The following is a 14749-nucleotide window of genomic DNA, read 5'->3' on the forward strand; positions in this document are numbered from 1 at the left end:
AGCCAAGCCTCTAGCCATGACCGACTAGACATATTTATCTGTTTTGTCTTTCTGACCTTCAGTTATTTGTAAGAGACTGATCTATAAAATTTAATATTCACTCAGGCATTTCTGATTGTTTTTATGGTTGGCCGTGGATACCTTACTCCTTGTTCTGAGTCTAAAAAATGTTCATTTCAATAGATTGCAGAAGGAGCCCGTGAGGTTTGAAAAGAAAATGCCAAGTGAGCCACGCAGCAGGTAAGAATTAATCCTCTTGTCCCAGCTTTTACAGAGCACAAACATGCTGTCAGGCTGGGATCCACACTGCCCACTCCCTTAATGAATTCCTTGGGGGCAATGAAATGAATGACACCTGACCCTCAACCCAGCCATACTGGTACAGTTTCCCAGTTGCTATAAAAAGATATAAATGCATATGCTAGATTCCTAGCACTAGACTTCTCCTTTCCTTTGATGCAGTGTCTTTTTAAACTGGGAGAAGAGTGGCACAGACCTGAAGACTGACTATCAGATTTTAAAACTGTTCCCTGTAAATATAAAATATGCCCTTTAAGACAGCTGGGAACAAGATTTTTGGGGGGGGGGGGGGGGGGGGGGGGGGGGGAACGAGTTAAAATAAGACCCACCACTTGTGGGAGGTTTAATAACTAGAGGTTCAGTACAACAGAAGACTCTTGAATAATTAATTACTAGGAACACAGGATCTGCCTTCTTCTATATTTAGCTTTAAATGCACTGTGCCCTAATCTGCTCGAGTGAGGGTCAGGCTTTATAAGGCGCTCCCTCAAGCACTGGCCCAGGGAGAGAACAGGCACTTTCATCAAGAAATTGCAGCATGAGCCTGAACAAAACCAACCCAGTGATCTACACAACAGCCCAGGATGTATCTATACTACAAATGACACCAGGTACTGCAAATGAGACGTCAAAGTGCTGTTGCCACCACAACAGGTGCCTGGATGATAGTTTAAAATTTACAAAAGTGAATGCAATTAAAACACTTTGTTTTGTTTTTTAATCAAGAACACACCAACAACAGCACAGAAGTGATGGCTGAAAGCTGTAAATTCATGATGGCAGCCTATAAACTTGCACAGTACATTTGACTGCATCGCAGTGCAGCCTGCCTCTCAGGTGTCATGTAGCTATAAAGCCTTGAAATCATAAAAGACCTTGAACTATTACATATATTCTCTGTTTTGAAAGGTGCAGGATCTGGGTAGCTCAAAGCCAAAGGCAAATTTTGAAATGCCAGCTAGAGAAGTCATAATGGTTTCAGAGGAGTAAAGATCTTCAGGATGGGTATGGGTAAGAAGGAAATAGCCTCAAAAAGAAAACCTAAACCACCAGTCAAACTTATATCTTGCAGCCCAACATCCTCCAGAATTCTTATGAACTGCCAGCAGGAAAGTGAGCAAGAGATGTGGAAATGATAGGTCCTTAGCAGTCATTTCACAGACTTCACTCTTCTACAGAAAATGGGAGAGGTTCAACTTTACCCTTGATTCTCCCTTTAGGATCCAGAAAACCTCTTGTAGAAAACTCATGTGTTCAAATTCCATACCCAAATACTTTTTATTTTATAAGCGGGTAAGTCAGGAGCTGGGCTGACTCAAGTGGGAGATGTCAGACAGCAGTACAGAACCAGGCATCACACTCCAGAACAGGCTCATTTTCCATAAAAAACTCAAATGTCTAAGCCTGCTGATAACTAACTTGCAGCTATAAAACTCATCAGAAAAATAAAAATATGCATGACAAAATAGTTCCCCAAATTCCACTCCCACTCTTGTTAACAGGCTTCTAGGAAACAGATTCGTACTTAAAAAATACGTAAGTTGTTGCGTTTCTCCTGAAACTGCTTGAAGTCCACAAGTTCAGCTTTCTCTATAGCTGCTTCTCATTTACATGCTAAAGACTCTAAACAGTTAAAATAAAACTGAGGGACATCTACAGTTGTAGATATCTAGACATATCTGATATAGCAGTTTCTATAAATTGACCAATCCTTCTCACATAACTAATAAAAATTGTAACAGAATTAATAAAACCAGAATTAATAAAATTAATTTATAAAATCAGCACCAGATGAAGTAGAAGTTACTTCAGAGCTTCAGTAAGCTTGAAATTGCTTAACAAGTTACAAAAATGCAGTCTTTTATCCATACCACATGGAAATTCTTACAATGATTAACTCCTAAATTACTGAAAGCCTTCATAAGGCTGAAGATTCTACCAAGCTGAGATACTGGAAACATTTGTTCTTGGAAACATACAGCTCAAATTGAAAAAACAGAAACAAAAAACCTTCATCCAAACCAATACTATTTTTCTAAGCATCATTTTACACTTCTTTTAACCAAAATCTCAGAATCATTTGAGATTCTTCAAACATTAACATGCTCACGATGAATTCAAGAACGGTTCCTTCACAGCAGCGAAACTTCACTGCCCTAGTTACAGAGAGAGGGAAATCAATGCCAGACAACACCAAAAAAAACCTCAACCGTTTAATAAAACTCCCTACCAATACAATGACTCTATGTACACAAGGCACCAACAACAGCAAGGGAACCCACGGGGGCAGGTGACCAGCGAGCTCCAGCAACACTGCTCCACAGGATGATGCTGCTGCAGGGACTTGCACTGATGGTGTTTGATTGACAGGGTGCTGGAGAAAGCTGCCAGAGCACCACCAACACAGCACCACCAGCTTTCACAGGAACGGATGCTTGGCAGGAATTATTTCCACCTCCTTCCCTTGCTCAGACATCACACAAGACAGGAGTACTTATCACAAAGTCAAATAAAATCGAAGTATAGATGGGGAGAGTTTCTATGAAGGAAAAACGCCAACCCACATATCAAGGTCAATCTTTTCTCCCCCCAAGAAGTGGCATATGCAGAACATTTGGCCTACAGAAAAGCTGGAGAGGGACTGTTCACAAGGACAAGTAGTGACAGGACAAGGGGTAATGGCTTTAAGCTGAAGGAGGGTAGATTTAGATCAGATATAAGGAAAAAATTCTTCACTGAGGGTGGTGAGACACTGGAACAGGGTGCCCAGAGAAGCTGTGGATGCCCCATCCCTGGAAGTGTTCAAGGCCAGGCTGGATGGGGCTTTGGGCAACCTGGTCTAGCAGAGGGTGTCCCTGCCCATGGCAGGGGGGTTGGAACTAGATGAGCTTTGAGGTCCCTTCCAGCCCAAACCATTTTATGATTAAAAGGCTTTATTGGGTCTTTTTCATCCAGCAATGCTACTAGGCATTTTCTTCCCCACACTGTTACAGATCTAGGCTTAGGATGAAAACCTAAAGAGGAGCTTCCTCTTCTTTCAGCAACAAGCCAAGGAGTTATGTTATGTTAAAAGCAAATTACCAAACTCGAGCAGAATGGAGGAAGAGCTGCCCTTGCACTTCTGCTGAAGAGGAAACCTGTCAGCACACAGCCAGCAGCTGTCTCCGCTCCCTGGGAAAGCGAGAGGCAGCTAGATTATGAGCTAACAAAATCTGTAGGTGGAAAACTCATAAATCATTACCAGTACAGAGGAACAGAACGATGTAAGGCGACAACAGGACAGAGCGGATGCAATGCAGCCACTGGTTCTCACCAAATCTTCGTCAGGCTTCCCACTTTCCACCCGGACATCGAGTCCCTGCAGGGACTCTCACAGCTTCTCCTTTTCCACAGGCACATCCCAACGCCCAGCTGTGGCGAGAGGCGAGTGACCACAACACACATAGGTCATGCGGCCTGCACGGTTCCTGCAGCCTTCGCTGCTGCGACAGCTGTGAAGCTTTTTCTGCTTTAACACAGTTTTCGCACCCTTGTAAGGCTATGAAATCCATCTCGGCTGCCGACATTTCCCAGGTTCAGTCAGTCTGAAGGAAAAGCGCTTTATTTACACATCCGAGGCAGTACAATGGCTAGCCTGCAATGTGAAGAGTGGCAGCAACGTTCCCTATCTCCCACTAGAGCTCACTTTGATACTATTGAAAAATAAGGAAATAAGAAGCTCCGTTCGCTGCTTCCCAGGGTCTCAAGTGCTGAGGACAGGACCAGAGCAGCACTAAGAGGCTGCCTCCTCTCTCTCCTTCACTGCATGTCTGGGGAGCCGGCAAGACCAAGCCCCTACACTTAGTGAGGCACACCAGGTTTTCTTTAAGCAGGTTGATTTGTGCTATTTCATCACCATTTTCCGACTCTTGCCCTCCATTCCTAAAACACAGTGTTTTTTAATAAGTAACAACCTGGAGGTCTGTGACTCCAGCCATAGCACAAATCACCAAGAAGGGCAGCACTGGCAGCCGGAAGGTTTATCTTGCTGTTTTACCCACAGAGGCCAGCAGCAGAGTTACAATGTCCATGAAACTTTTATCCCAAAGGTCCCACTCATTAAAAACAGTAAAGCCAGAGCCAGGCTCACACCACACTAAAATCCCCTCACTGCTTTTATTGCACAAACAACCTCAATGGCAACATGCAGGGACTAAGCAGTCACATAATGATGTGTAGGGTAAATACAATCAACCTCATGTTTTAATATTTACATGAAAAAAGGATACTGCTAATCCACATGTTTATTGCTGAAAAATACATCTTCTGTTACAGATTAATTTTGCGTATGACATTACAGTACATGAAGCAACTAAATACCGACCTTTATTTCATACTTGGAAGCATGCCCTAGTCACCAGTGGCTATCATGTGTAGTATCTTAAGATAGCATTCTAGCAGGTTTTTGACATGCACTGAATGCCCTGTCTTTCCCAAAAGAGCCTTCCAGAAGCTCTTAAGGCACTTAATCTTTTCTTCTTTTTTTTTTTTAATCATAGGACAGTGTTTTTCCACAGTAAAGAGTGTCCACTCCAATAAAAGTACTTGTCCTTTATTAGTATGTCTAGTGGGAGAGAGAAAACAAAGACATGAAACAAGTGGAATTGGTTTCATTCTGCAGCAAGTACAAACAAATACGAAAAGAGAATGAAACCTACCACATATTAATTAAAAAAATAAAAAATTGTGTTCATGCAAGATTCTCCAGCCAATTGTGCATGCAACCTGTAAGTAGTTATCCAGCTAGGAAATCAGTTAGCCCAGATAAAAATGAGAAGACAAACTCACCAAAATTTGCACCATAAATCTCATCACTTAACTGCTAAACTGGGATGCACAGGAAGATGTTTCTTGAAAAACAGTCAAAAAAAGCTCACTGTCACCAAACAATGTACAATCACACACTGCATTAAAGAACCAGCTCACTGCACATCTTTCAGGAGAGCGGGTATTTCTCAGATCACTGATCATGAATTTCTACTGAAGCAGCTCAGCTGAATAACAAGGTAAAAACAAGAGAGAAACCTCCCGCAACGGAAGCACTCCAGATGCACTTCACAAGGTCAAGAGAACTGTAAATTGAACCACTGAAGCAACAGACTTCTGTGTCTCATAATCAGCAACCATATGAAATATGCATGAGTCATGGCACAGCCAGTGGGGAAAAAAAAGAAAAAATTCTTAATCATTGACAGGTGAAAATACAAGTCAAGAAAATGAAATCATACACTTAGGTTGACACACACAAAAAGTTATCTTTCGTTAACAAGGTTTCTTTCAGCAACTAAGAGGAGGAATTAGATATAATTTTTCAAGGACAAGGTATTAGTAGGAGCTTTCTCAGACTGTTGAGAGCTCTCTTAGGCTGCTGCGCTCCTAACTGGAGTACCCTGAAATAATGGAGACCATGTATTGCCACACATCAGTTCATACCCAATTAACATTCATTTTAAGGTGATGGCTAGCCATCAAGCTCCAAGCTTGCATGCCTTGCCAGCAGGAACACCTCTTAGAAAGAGAAGGTGATAAAAAGGATAGGCAGAGATCAAGGTCAGGTGAACTTAGAAAACAGAAGATAGCAGTCTTTCAAAGCTAATAAGGTTTTTTCCTAATGCAAGACAACACTTTCAATGGACTGTGTTGATGTTAGAACAGAATTCTTGAATTTGAAGGGACATTGGATTTCATCCTGAAAAATATAACCATCTCAGCAATCAGTGTGAGAGATGATGTTGCTAAAGGAAAAACAACGTGGCTGAAATTCTGCAAAAATTGTTATAAAGATACTGCTGCAATTTTGCCAAATATAAATGAAGGATTGAGCTAAGAGACTTGTACTAGCCACTGTTCACAGTACACCTGGAAGAAATCATTAATGGAGTTACTTTATAAAGTCTCCCTGAACCAGGTCTCAAATAAAACAATAAATGCAAGTATTTGGAAGAAAACATGTTAAAAAAATTTACCAGAGAGGCTTCATTCCTAGCAAAGAAGTCTGTCAGACACAAGACAACACAAGAACAGCTCAGCAATGAAGGCCTTGCTACCTCAAAGCTCCGAGCAGCAGCAAAAGCAGAGATCACCAGTGCCTCCAGGTGATCTGGAGACATCTGAAAGACTGCAGCATTTGAAAACCCATATATCGACTTCAAAATTACAAGGACTAAGCTTAAAAAATAAAAAAAATAAATTCTGCATTCTCCAGAAAGCAATGCCTCCCAATTGCTAACAGTTTATTATTTCATGAACAGTAATCGGAGGAGGGATGTATTAATAGTCAGCACCTCTTACACACTTACAAGCAGTGGCGGCCTTGGCTTTAACAAAACAACTGCTCTAAGCAGTAAAGCAAGTTTTAACTTAGAACTCCTTAATTACCTCTTCAAAGCATGAGCAAGGGAAAGGAGTTCACCAAGTGAACACATGGCTTTTTACCTGCAGGACAGTGAATCAGCTTCCAGATACTTGAATTCTGCTATTTCTGGCTAAAAAAACATGGCACAAAGAGCCAGCAGTGGAAACGCACAACACTGCACCACGTCAGCTATTCCAAACATACCAGCTAACACTGATTATGCTATTAGCAGCATTCACTTGGACAGAAAAGGACTCCATAACTGACTTGTATTACTCTGCATTGCACAAGCAGTCCTATGTTCCCTGCGGCTGCTTCCTCCTCCTCAGAGAGGGTTGAACATTTTGACAGAACACACCAGTTTGATGAACAAATTCTTGAAGTGGGGGATGAAAGCAGTCAATGGTCAGATTGCTTCAACCTGCAAATAGTTATTTTCTAGGCAATGATGGATACAAATCCTCTCAGACCAATCCAAGATAAAATTCTATGGCAAAAGATATTGATTCATATCCACAAGTTGGTTGTTGAAAAAGGAAAAAAAAAAATTAAAAAAATCCAAAACCAAAATCCACCCAACAGTTTATGGAACAGGGTGCCTACACAATCAACTATTATCCTGGGTGAGTCAGAAAACTAGCTATTACTGACTGAACATGCAGAGAGGGGGCACACACTTGCTATCCTACCCACTGCTCGGCAGCTCACATACCAGCATGCTCAGCGTGACTTCACAAAGTAATTTCTTCACCTCTGTGAGGAAGCCTGAAAGCTCTTAGACGAATTCCTGGAAGAAGAGCCTATCAAGGGCTATTAAACACAGGGATGATACAACCTTCTAAACTGAAAATTGCTGTAAGTATGACAAGAACATGAAAGGAAGAGAAATGTAGCACTTCCATCTATCTATATTTTTATACCACCATGTCCTTTCCCTTCCCTGCCACCCGCCGCCGCCCCCACCTTTTTTTTTTATTTTTTATGTCCACCCAACTCTACAGGCCACTTTCAAAGACCAGACTCTGGACTAAAGGCCAATTTCTCCCAGTAAGTCACGCTTTGGGCTGAGGTCAGGTAACGTGTAGGCATCATTTATCCCATGTAGCTCATTCTCACTCTGTACTTCAAGAAAGGCTGTCTCTTAAATCCATGAACATGGAAGACAAGCATTACTCAGCCATGACAGCATACTCCGCTTAGGAGTACTACTACAACAGCACTGAGAGCTGGGTGCCAATTCAATAGGGCCAGGTGAGGAGGAAGAGAAGTAAACGTAACTCCCAAGAGGACTGACCTGGGTCAGCATGTTGTATCACTAATTTTGTAGGAGGACTTTAGGTTGCTTCTTTTGAGATCAGAGAAAACATTCAAACTAGCTGTCTTCAGTGATGAAAACAAAAAGCTTTGAGCCAGTCTGTATAGAATATTGTGATTCAACCCATATATTTCTTCCCAGTGACTGGGGATGCCCAGTATCGTGATGGTGAGCATATTGTACAGACTCATAATAGGAATCACACTGGTATTGTGATTGAACGGTGTGTTGCAATTGCTTTATTTTATTATGTGTAACTTATATTTGTATTGTGTTTTCAGTGTATTTTGTATCATTCTACTAAATCAGAAATCCCATGTAAATCAACTACCTTCAGATAAGTGAGATACTAAACATCACACCCTCCACCATGTGGAATACCTAAAAGCAGCTGCTCAGAGAGTATGAGATGTTGACACTATTCCCGCATCAGAACGAACCAGGAGGTCAGTCTCAGTTTGGTAACCAAAAAGCTCAAATGTTAAGCAATCACGTATGGCAAAATTTCCTCTACTTTGATATACCATGCATAGACACAGTCACAGAAATACTCAAAACACTACATTGTCTCTCAATTTCAACAGTTCGGCTTCCCTTTTCTTAATCTTCCATGCTGTACCTGAACATAAATTACATTAAATGCAATACTTACCTGAAAATAGAGATGCATAAAACTAAGAATACGTGTTTGTTGGTAATCCAGACTCATGAGAATTTGAAGTCCAAAGTAACCCAAAGAATTAATAGTCTACCTAAAAACACAGCATTGTAAACAATGGCTATTATGAATGCATCTCAATAGTTTTGCTCCTCAAAAGATACATATATGAGCAATTTTGATCATAACTGCAATCAGATGAAAACTCAGTTCTCAAAACCATACATTTATATACACAGGTGGCCAGAATCTCAGAATTAAGAAACATTGCCACAAAAGGAAGTCAAATAAAGCAGCAATGTAAATCACCCAAGCTAGAAAAAATAATTAGCCTGTTGCTTCACTAATTTGTATCTATTTTCCAGTATTAGCATCATGCGCTAACAGCATAACCACATTAGAAAAAACTAGTAGAAGTTACTGAGACACATCTGCTTCACCCAGATGGAGACCAGAGCAGGTACACACATAATGTTTTACCCCACCCCATCACAGAGGCAGCAAATCCCACCTGCGGGCAGTACCATTTACGGGCAGCAGCTCCTGAAGTGCTCCAGCCCCATTCACTGGCAATGCAAACACAGCTGTCAGTTAGCTCAGCTCAGTGCAAAAACTGACAGTTTAATTGACACTATTAGTTGAGAGAACCACTACATATTTCACTGTCGAACATTTTAGGAGGCAATCAGCTAAGCCAAAACCCATATCCACTTTTCCAGACTGAACAGCCAAATGTCAGAACCTAAAAATGGGGTGCATTTGACCTAACTTTGAAAATGGATGACGGCAGACATTTAAGTCTGACCCTGCGATCCTTGCCTCTTTTCACAATCAATGGAGAAAAGTAAACTTTTCCAGAAAATAGTTTATCTAAAATATTCTGCTTGACCATTGTAGGATGAGATCTCAAGGGAGACTCTTGCAAACAGCTTCAGCTTTAGGCACTTTTTAGATATTTGAACTAGATCAAACTTCATCAGTTTCTACAACGTTACAACAGAAATTCACACCTGCAGACTAGCAATCTGTGTGAAAGCCTATAGCTCAGTGACACCTAAAAACATCTCAGGCAGAGTTAAGAGTTTAATTACGCAGCCAAGATTAACAACAGGACAATTACTAATGGCATATTATTCAGTTCTATAGTTAATTCAGTAGGCCTTCTTGTTTATCTTTCTGCAATGATTCACAGAATTTCCACTGTTGGCTGAGAAGCTTCAAAATCCAGCATACTACAAATAAACTGTCAGAATAGGATCAGCATCAGACCACAACAACCCACCTGCACCCAACCCAGTTTCTGAAGCCAAGTGTTATTGCAGGAGTTATGGATTTCTAACTGGAATAGGTTTCATATCTTTTTAAATGGGCATAAAACATCACTACGCCAGCCAGCCTGGCTTCCTTCAGCAGAAAAAAGCATACATCTGCTTTGTGGTTGTTTGGGCTGTATCAATGTCAGCTCAGCACAATGATATTCAACACTATTAATAGGGAAATCTATTTTCTTATTTACAGCATAATTGTTCATGCACTGGAAAGACCAATATCAGCAACCTACTTTTACAGATAACCTAATAGAGGTTCCACGGGATTTATGTCTGTAGGTGTCTGCATACATATGTACATGTAAAAGAGTAAGAATACCAATAAAAGCTACATCAGATTTCTACAACTCACTTCCTACAAGGATGCAAGATACAAAGAATTTAAGAGGTTTATTAATGAGACAACTACAGGATTTATTTTTTTTCTAGACTGAAAAAACACAATGAAAATCTTGGCTGGTTTCTCTGGGGACTTCAGAAAGACGTGCCAGTTAACCTAGGGCTCTTGAATCATCTGTGGATCTAGAAAAGGATTCTACAAAATACATTAACTTCCAGTGAAAAAGGAGCATATACCTTTCACTGCTACATCTCCTGTCCTTTTGAAAGACACAGAAGCTTTTCAAAAGCCAAACAACTGTTAGCAGCTACTGCATCTATCATACAATGAGAAAAAACAATATTCTAATTTTAAGAAGTGAACTGATGTTTAATCCCAAAATGTAGATCTGTTCAGTCATGGATACAGCCAAACTCTGAAAATCAATTAAGTGACTGTTAAAGCCCATGCAGACCAATGCATTTGCTCTGCCTAGTTTGATGTGCTCTGCAGAGTTGAAAAACTAAAAAACCTGGCATACGTTCTTTGCTAATGGAAGATAAAATGCAAGGGTAGCAGAAGTGCCAACCTAAATGTATTTTTTTAAAAATCCAAAATAAAAGAAAGCAGATATTCAACATGACTCTCAATCAGGGGCTTTGCCATAGGTGATAATATTCCTCTATTCTTGACAATGCTGCAAAAACAGAGTTGATATTTCAGATTATGCTGATATGGACCTTTATTAACCGACTGTTGAGAACACTAAGGTAGCTATGCAGTAATCTAATAACTTCATTATTAGCAGGAACTGAGTAATTTATGCTGAGATTACAAAAAAAAAGTAACAAGGATGTTGAAAAGAATAAATGGGGAACATCTTGGTCTACACTAGGAAGACAGTGCCCTCTTCCCCATCACTGACATCTTGCTCTCCCTCAGCTTCAAAGGATTTTTTTGTGTGTGCATTGTCTCCTCATACCACAACACTGCTTTTGCAGCACTGACACCTACCAGGTCAGACCGAAAAGTTCAACAACTGTTTAAACTGACAAGACAAGGCAATGGGAAAGAATCACGCCTTCCTACACCCAGGAAACAATAACAATACAGGGAGGATACTAAGCTACTCAACTAATCCTAGCATCAAATAAGCTACCCATGAAACACTTTGACTTGACACATTTGGCTTCAGAGAGCTGTAGACCACTGCTTATAGACGAACATTCAAGAGTCGTACAACTTCACCACAGGAGAGACCTGATAGTCTGATGCCTTGATGATTTAGCAATGCAGGTCACTAAAGAACCAGTTAATGATGGTAAGGAAGGATCTTGGAGGCACAACAGCAATGTAAATAAATTGACGCACTAATGGCAGAGCACATCGGAAAGAAGGCGCCACAAGTTTTCAGCATACACCAATAAACATTTTAACAGGAATAAAAGACAGAAAATATAAAGCCTTTCCCTTGGCTCCTTTGGAAAAGTAACTTATGTTTTCCTTTCTCTAATTCAAGGAAGTCTTCTAATAAAGTTCTGCAAAACAAGATAGCCAAACTCAAAACCTGGCAAAAGACCTCACCCACGTAGTTGAGCACAGAAGAAACAGGTGTTTCCCTGTGCTGGGAAGGAAGCTGAGTCTGATGCGCAGGACGATGAATCTCAAGGGCAGAGCCAAGGATTCAGGCAGCCCTGGGGACATCCTGACTGGGGCCTCTTTTTGCCACTAAATATAGAAAAAAAAACCCATCTCGGACTGAATATGGGATTCAACAGCACAAGATCGGGCTTCCAAAGCACTCAGGCTGATGGTTTGGGGATCCTCAGGTCTCAGTCACAGGAAACCACGCATTAAGATAATGTACTCAAAGCAGACCTAAGACAGAAAGGAGACTACCAGCACAGGCTTCAGGAGTAACCTCAGAGAGGTGCAGAGACACAGGACAAAAGCAGCAACAAGACTCTAACTAAACTCATCATATCAACATTGGTTCATACAGAGAAGGTTACAGATTGAAAAAAAACTTGCCATCCCCTCTTCTTTTTCAAGGGTTGACATCTTGAGTATTTAAACCAAATAACTTTGTTTTTCTGATTTCCTATTACTTGAGGCATGAAATGGTAGTGAAAATAAATGACTAGCCCTATATCTGCAATGCTGAGTAACATGTTCCTAAGATTTCACTTCCTGTGCCTTATCAGAAGAAAAATGACTAACATATAACTTAAATGCCCTGAATGAATATTTCTTCTTAAAAAAAAATTTCTAGAGAAATAGGGGATTTTATTTATGGAAACAAAACCTAAAATGAAAGGATCACTTAAGCTTGCAAATTACAAACTTTTGAACTGCGTAGACTTCATTTCTGCATGAAAATAAAACACATTTAAGGAAAACACATGAAATAGTGGTTATTACAATGAAGTACAACCTCAAAGCCGTATTTAATTGTTCTGCCTGCAGGAGTTGAAGGAGTTGCACAAGGGTGTAACTCATTGGAATTCAAGACATCACAGGAGGTGCTTCCTTCCTGTGCCCCTGACCAACCTCTGTCCCAGACTGCATTTTCCTTGCCCGACCTGTCTGTCCTCTGTTCTAATTCTCACCAGAGGTAATCCATCCTTCTTAGAGGCTGACCAAATAATCTTCGTCCACTACTTTAAGTCTGCAATAACTGCAAGCAATCTGTATACAAAACTTCATCTGACCTAAGAATAACAGATTTTGCAGGTTTTCCTTATACAGCCCTCCAAAACATGCCTATGTACAAAGTACTCAATGAATTTAAAAATTTCTACAGAAAACTCTATGCAAATACTACTGCAAAAAACACATTTCTAATTTCAAAAGCTCTTAGATGCTGTATTGGGTTTGCGTGGCAAGGTTTTGGTAGCGGGGGGGCTACAGGGGTGACTTCTGTGAGAAGCTGCTAGAAGCTTCCTGCATGTCTGACAAGAGGCAATGCCAGCCGGCTCCATGACAGACCCACCGCCAGCCAAGGCTGAGCTCCTCAGCAACAGTTGCAGTGCCTCTGGGGTAACATAGTTAAAAAAAACCCCAAACCCACAAACAAAAACAGGAGCAATTGCGAGAGTATGTGAGAACAACTCTGCAGACACCAAGGTCAATGAAGAAGGAGGGGGAGGAGGTGCTCCAGGCACCAGACCAGAGATTCTCCTGGAGAAGACCATGGTGAGGCAGGCTGTCCTCCTGCAGTCCATGGAGGTTAATGGTGGAGCAGATATCTACCTGCAGCCTGTGGAGGACCCCCCACCAGAGCAGGTGGATGCACTCAAAGGAGGCTGTGACCCTGTGGAGAGCCCATGCTGGAGCAGGCTCCTGGCAGGACCTGTGGCCCCATGGAGAGAGGAGCCCACACTGGAGCAGATTTGATGGCAGGACTTGTGACCCTGTGAGGAACCCACGCTGGAGTAGTCTGTTCCTGAAAGTCTGCACCCTGTGGAAGGGACCCGTGCTGGAGCAGTTCGTGAAGAACTACAGCCCATGGGAAGGACTCATTATTAGAGAAGTTCGTGGAGGACTGTCTCCCATGGGAGGGGCCCCACGCTGGAGCAGGGGAAGAATGTGAGGAGTCCTCCCCCTGAGGAGGAAGGAGCAGCAGAGACAATGTGTGATGAACTGACCACAACCCCCATTCCCCGTCCCCCTGTGCTGTTGAGCAGGGCAAGCGGAGAAATCAGGAAGGACGTTGAACATGGGAAGAAGGGAGTTTTATTTCTCATTATCCTACTCTGATTTGATTGGTAATAAATTAAATTAATTTTTCCCCAAGTGAAGTCTGTTTTGCATGTGACAGTAATTGAGTGATCTCTCCCTGTCCTTATTTCGACCCAAGAGCCTCTCGATATATTTTCTCTCCCCTGTCCGGTTGAGAAGGGGAGTGATAGAGCAGCTCTGATGGGCACCTGGCCTCCAGCCAGGGTCAACCCACCACAGATGCATAGCAACAAACAGTTCTTATATACAAAGTCCCTATTATGGTAGGAATTACTACTGATTTACTTCCTAGAAATATTTTCCTGACTTCTGGGAATTTAAAAACCAAAATATGTAACTTCACAGAAGATTGCTCGTTTTATATGGCACATGTGAGGAAGTTTTTTTACTATATTAAAACATAGTGATAAAAGCATATCTAAAGATGGAGTGGGAACAAGATTGAACAACAGGAGAAAAAAAAGCTCTTACCACATGCATCAGCCACTACCCAGATTTCAGCTTCCGTACTGACTCACAACCAGCTTACCTCTTAACTGCTTTCCCTTTGCTAGGGAGGATGCATCAAGCACCTCCTAGCCTTGCAATCTGGTCTACGTGAGCTGCAGCTTGCACCTATCCAACCCCATTGCAAAACTGTGATTCGAGTCGGAAGGTTTACCAGCAATATGTTACAAATATATGATTTCCCTTT

The 14749-nt window shown here is 41.4% G+C and overlaps 1 protein-coding gene and 1 long non-coding RNA gene across 3 annotated transcripts in view; one reads left to right on the forward strand and one right to left on the reverse strand.

Annotated features, from left to right (window-relative positions):
- LOC142600570 (uncharacterized) overlaps positions 1-13419 on the forward strand; it is a 68543-nt gene extending 55124 nt beyond the window's left edge. The window contains exon 3 of the long non-coding RNA XR_012834127.1: positions 13168-13419. This is a non-coding gene — a long non-coding RNA (uncharacterized LOC142600570). The remainder of the gene's footprint in view (positions 1-13167) is intronic.
- Positions 1-14749, reverse strand: part of BZW2 (basic leucine zipper and W2 domains 2) — a 59718-nt gene that overhangs the window by 37692 nt on the left and 7277 nt on the right. The gene's annotated exons all lie outside the window — the stretch shown is intronic.

Source organism: Balearica regulorum, chromosome 2, assembly GCF_011004875.1.
Source record: "Balearica regulorum gibbericeps isolate bBalReg1 chromosome 2, bBalReg1.pri, whole genome shotgun sequence".
In the NCBI taxonomy this organism is placed as follows: Eukaryota; Metazoa; Chordata; class Aves; order Gruiformes; family Gruidae; genus Balearica; species Balearica regulorum.